We start from the raw sequence: 5,871 nt of genomic DNA, 5'->3' as shown, positions 1-5,871 counted from the left end.
GTTCTATTTTTGTAATTTTTTTTCATCGATATCTCCATGCCTACACCACCCCCCCCCCCCCGCCCAGAATAAAACCACCGGACAAATGTTAGTCTTTGCCAAACACTTTTTACATAGAAGAGTCCAGGAATACGGAAGAAAAGGAAGGGTAGCGTCTAGACTGTCCATCTCAAATGCAGGTCCAGGCAAAGAGAGGATTGTGCGAGAAACCGTGCTTTTACTTCAGGCTCTGCGGGCTTTGCGGAGATCCCTGGTCTGCGGCAGGAGGAGGAGCGGCGAAGGGACGGAGCAGCCCAGGGAGAGACCGGTCTGTCAGCCCCACGCAGGTGAGGGCTGAGCCGTGAAGCAGACCGGCCCAGTTTAGAGTCTGAAAAGAGGGAAAGTTGTGTAAGGGCCATACTTGGGCAGATGTCAGACCAAGACCCGGCTCTCCTCCACACCAGTTTCAGGTCCACGGGTTTGACCACACACAGTGAGTCGGGTTCTGCTCGGAGCCGAAGAGGCCAGAGGGAGCCGTGCAGACTTGCAGGCGACACGCTCTGGAGCCTGCTGAACGCCATTGCCTGTTCGTCTCCTGAAATACACGCCGGTCCTAATCTGCGGACCTGATCAAGCAGCGCATCCATCCACCAGTTGGCTCAGAGCCTGACCAAGCTGTCACCAAGTCTGTGTCACCGCCTCTCTCTTCCCAACACTCTCTGCTGTGTATTCTCTTCCTTGGTGGCACCTCCCTGTTCAAGATGCCAAGCCTGGGTGGGCCCTTCATCTGCCTCCTCCTTGCCCCCAACAGGTGACTACTTCTGGAAGAAAACCCCCCAACAGGTGACTACTCCTGGAAGAAAACCCCTAGTCCAGGGTGGTTAAGCTTCTGCCTTCAGCTCAGGTCGTGATCCCAGGGTTCTGGGATCGGGCCCTACATCGGGTTCCCTGCTCAGCGGGGAGCCTGCTTCTCCCTCTGTCTCTCTCCCACTTCTCTCTCTAATGAATAACATCTTTTGGGGGGAAAAAGAAAACAGCTGAACTGGCTGGTTTCACTTTAGTGACTGTCAGCCTCAGACTCTGTCACCAGAGGATCTGCTTTGATTCTCTGATTCGTCTGCTGTTCTTTCCCCGCATCAGCCATTGTGCCTTCGGCCCTCCCGCACCCTCCTGCCCTTTTCTTGACTCACTGAGCAGGGTGAAGGCGGCGGACATCAACTCCCTCTTCCCTGCACCTGTCAGGCGCTCCGCCTGCACGTGCTGCTCCTGCCGGAAGCCCCGCCCCTTCCTTTGTCTCGGAGATTTTGATCTTTTGCCAATCCCTCCCCTAACTCGTCATTCTCTCCTGTTCTGGATCACCATTGCCGTAAACATGCTCCCAAATCACACATCTGTGTGTGTGTGTGTGTGTGTGTGTGTGTGTGTGTGTGTGTTCATATAAGTGTGGAATCAGTGCTTCCTCTGTGCTCCCCCCGCCACACCCAACTTCTAACTGTCCGTGGTCCTCGGGACTACTGGGAACTTTCTTCACAATCTCAGTGCCTTGGAGTGACCTCTGCGTGCTGACGGCTTCCAGTTGTGTGGTTAGAGATCAGATTCTCCCCTGAACTCCAGGCTAAAAAATGCATCTGCAGGTGTGGGGGTGGGGAGTGGGGCGCCTGGCTGGTGCGGTCGGTAGAGCGTGCACTGTGGTTCTCAGGGCTGTGAGTTTGAGCCCCATGTTGGGGGAAAAGATGACATAACAAATTAAAAAAAAATTTTTTTTAGATGAAAACCACATCTGCTGACTTGTGTCTCACATCTTAAGTCTGACTCGTTAACAATGTTTTCGTCACCCACAGACCCCTCAGAGGGCGTCATCTGCCCAGGCTTTCTCATCTCTGCTGGTGGGATCCCGTGCAGGGAGCTCACATCAGAAACCCGGGAACCATCCACGGTAGCTGCCTCCGTCCCTCTACTTCTAGTCCCTTAGCGAACCCATCACTCCACCTCCAGTCAGTCCTCTGGGATCTGTCCCCCCCGCCACCCTCTGTCGTGGTCTCAGACCTCATCCCCTCAGCCCCCCGAACAACCCCGATCTTCCTCCTCCCACTACCGGCCCTTCTCGAGTCTCCTCCCTCAGCTGCAGAATTGGGCACATCACGCCACCCTGTTTAAAATTCCTGACGTGGCTTCCCTGTGGGCTACCCTGCACTGTGGGCAATGGTCAGACCCTGTCACAGTGTCTTCAGAGGAATGGGTCCCAAGGCTGAGATCAAGATGTCCCCAGGGCTGCACTCCCCTGGAGGTTCTAGGAGAATCTGCATCTTGCTCTTTCAGCTTTGTCGGAACAATTCAGTTCCTTGTGGATGGAGAGCTATTTTCTTGCTGGATGTAAACTCAAGGTCATTGCCAGCTTCTAGAGTCTACTGCATTCTTGGCTCGTGGTTCGCTTCCTCCATCTTCAAAGCCAACAAAGAGGTCGACTCCTCATGTAGCTTCCCTCTGATCCATTCTGCCTCAGTCGTTAGCGTTAAGCTACATAGATTGGGCTCTTCTGGATAACCTCTCTGCTGTAAAATTGTTTGATTAGCAGCCTTAATTGTGATCTGCAAAGCTAACGTCCCTTTTGTCATGTCAGATTTATAAACTCTAGGGATTAGGATACGGTCATCTCTGGTGGACCAGTATTCTGCCTGCTACAGTCACCATTTACAATTACATGAAAAAGTATCACATTCTTAGGAATGAATGTGCAAGTTCTCTGGGCAAAAGAAGTGTAAAATATCATTGGGAAAAAATTTAAATGGTGTGGAATCTCCTTAAGGTAGAATTTTGAGGCTATTTGTGCATTGGAACTCTATCTGCTTTTGGACCAACCCCGGAATAAAGAGCCACATTTTATATACATGCAATTGTGCTTCTGTGTTAAATGTCAATAACTTGCATGAGGAAATTTAAGTGGAGAAATTTGTTCTTTTAAAAGCCATATGACGGATGCCTGGGTGGCTCAGTGGGTTAAAGCCTCTGCCTTCAGCTCAGGTCATGATCCCAGGGCCCTGGGATCCCACATCAGGCTCTCTGCTCAGCAGGGAGCCTGCTTCCCCCTCTCTCTCTGCCTGCCTCTCTGCCTACTTGTGATCTCTGTCAAATAAATAAAATAAAAATAAAATCTGTAAAAAAAAAAAAATTAAAAAGCCATATGAATTTCTGGGAGCTATCTTGCAATATTATAAATCCATCATTAAAAAAAAAAAATCCAGGGCGACTGGGTGGCTCAGTGGGTTAAGCCACTGCCTTCAGCTCAGGTCATGATCTCAGGGTCCTGGGATCGAGTCCCACATCAGGCTCTCTGCTCAGCAGGAAGCCTGCTTCCTCCTCTCTCCCTGCCTGCCTCTCTGCCTACTTGTGATCTCTCTCTGTCAAATAAATAAATAAAATCTTTAAAAAAAAAAGAAAAAGAAAAAAAATCCATCATTAGAGTCTACATTGTTTTGATTTGGTACTTAAATCATACTCGGAGACTGAAGGTTATCTTGACAGCAGCATGTGACTCCAGAAGAAGTATGACTTTATTTTATTAAACACTAGTGTGTTGATTTAAGGAAATGTTACAACTTGGTAAAGGTATTCCCTCCCTTGGAATTGTGCTCCCCAAGGTCTTGATGATTTAGTGGGCTGTACTGTGGGCTGGTGGTATTATCTGAGTTTTGCAGAACTATACACTTTAAGGAGAGGTAAGACTGATCACATATTTTACCATTTCACATTTGCCTAACTAAGAAAATTGCCACATCTCCAAACCATGCTTCTGTCCTTGCTGAAGCAGGCTATGTCAGGCTGTTTGAATATAATTAACTTTTTGAAGTAGTTGTCACCGCAAAGCTTCTTTTTAACACAAAGAACTATGTATCATTTGAAATTACTCAAATCACATCTTCATAGAAGGCATGAACCCCAGGTGCTTCATACTTCCAATATCATGGTGCCCCAGTGAGAGGAGGCAGGAGGAAAATAAAAAGAATTAAAAAAAGATCAGTACAAACTAATCATTAAGTGAATTTCACTGCAACATATTTTTAGGGGAAATCCTTTCTGATGGTAAAGGCAGCTGTAATCTGGAAGACAATTCAGTGAAGATATTTTGTTACGAGTTTTGTCGCAGATAAATTATCAACCACTGTGCTCCTGGGCTGGTGCTATGGTAACAGCTAACAGCATATCACAGTCTGAGCGGCTTCAAGGACAGAAACTTACTTTCTCACGGTTTGGAAGGCTCCAATTCCCAGAGGCAGGTGCCAGCAGGGCGGCTTCCGGATGAGCCCTCTCCTTGGCTGGCAGGTGGCACCTTCTCCCCGGGTCCTCTGCGGACGTTCCTCTACGCATGCCCTCCTGGTGTCTCTTCCTCTTATTATTTTTTTTTTTTTTAGATTTTATTTATTTATTTGACAGAGGAACAGAGAGATCACAAGCAGGCAGAGAGGCAGGCAGAGGGAGAAGGGGAGGCAGGCTCCCCGCTGAGTGGAGTGCCCGATTTGGGGCACGATTCCAGGACCCTGAGATCATGACCTGAGCCGAAGGCAGAGGCTTAACCCACTGAGCCACCCAGGCAGGCGCCCCTCTCTTCCTCTTCTTGTAAAAACACCGGTCCTGTTGGTTTTAGGGACTCATCCTTGTTGTTACAGGATCACAGGTTCTTGTCCCACGGAGCAAGAAGGAATCTTATGACACAAGAGGGTGCGGCAAAGTGAAAGTTTATTAAGCGAAGCTGAGAGGGGGGGGGTCCCAGATGGGTTTCCCCCGCGGGCTCTTAGGGGCAGTCTTCTCTGGAGAACTGACTGGGAGCTTCTTGTGCCATCTTGGTTGGAGAACGGACTCTTGGTAACACCCTTCATGACTCCTTTGAGGTTTGGTCATCTTCTGTGATTACACTGTAGCTGCCAAAGAAAGGTCCTCCCGTCGCCCTGGGCCGGGTGCTCTCTTTCCGTATCTTGTGTTCACTCTGGCTTAGCGCTTCGGCCTGCAGCCCGGAGTCTCAGAGCCTAGCCGGGCCCTCCTCTCCCTGCCTATACCTTAACCCTTTCCTTATTCATTATGATCTCATTTATCCTTAATCACCTCCTTAAATGCTGTCTCCAAACACAGTGGCCTGGACATTAGGCTTCAACATATGAGTTTGGGGAAGGCGGGGGACCCAATTCCCTCCATAACAACTACTAAGAAATATCTTTGATACAGTTCTTTCATACGGAATATTTTGCTAAAAACATTTTGCTCTTGTCTTTATTTTACCATGCTTAGTATAAGTGATTAACCTAGCCAGGTAGATTATAAAGAGGACCAACTAGCTATGGGTGCATCATATATATTAATAAACCATAGAAATAGTATACCAGACTTTTAAAATTAGCATACTTTTTTTTTTTTTTAAGCTCCACAGAGGCTGGGCTGGGCTTTGTTGGTTTTTTTTTTTTTTTTTTTTAAGATTTTATTTATTTGAGGGGCGCCTGGGTGGCTCGGTGGGTTGAGCCGCTGCCTTCGGCTCAGGTCATGATCTCAGAGTCCTGGGATCGAGTCCCGCGTCGGGCTCTCTGCTCGGCAGGGAGCCTGCTTCCTCCTCTCTCTCTCTCTGCCTGCCTCTCTGCCTACTTGTGATCTCTCTCTGTCAAATAAAGAAATAAATAAATCTTAAGAAAAAAAAAGATTTTATTTATTTGAGAGAAAATGAAAGAGAGAGCTAAGAGGGGGGAGAGTCAGAGGGAGAAGCAGACTCCCCACTGAACTGGGAGCCCAGTGCTGCTGGATCCCAGGACTCCAGGATCATGACCGGAGCTGAAGGCAGTCGCTTAACTAACTGAGCCACCCAGGCGTCCCAAATTAGCATATTTTCTAAATTATTGAAAATTAGCATAT

This window comes from Mustela nivalis (assembly GCF_964662115.1).
Source record: "Mustela nivalis genome assembly, chromosome: 13".
Classification (NCBI taxonomy): domain Eukaryota; kingdom Metazoa; phylum Chordata; class Mammalia; order Carnivora; family Mustelidae; genus Mustela; species Mustela nivalis.
This window is presented reverse-complemented; position numbering follows the sequence as displayed.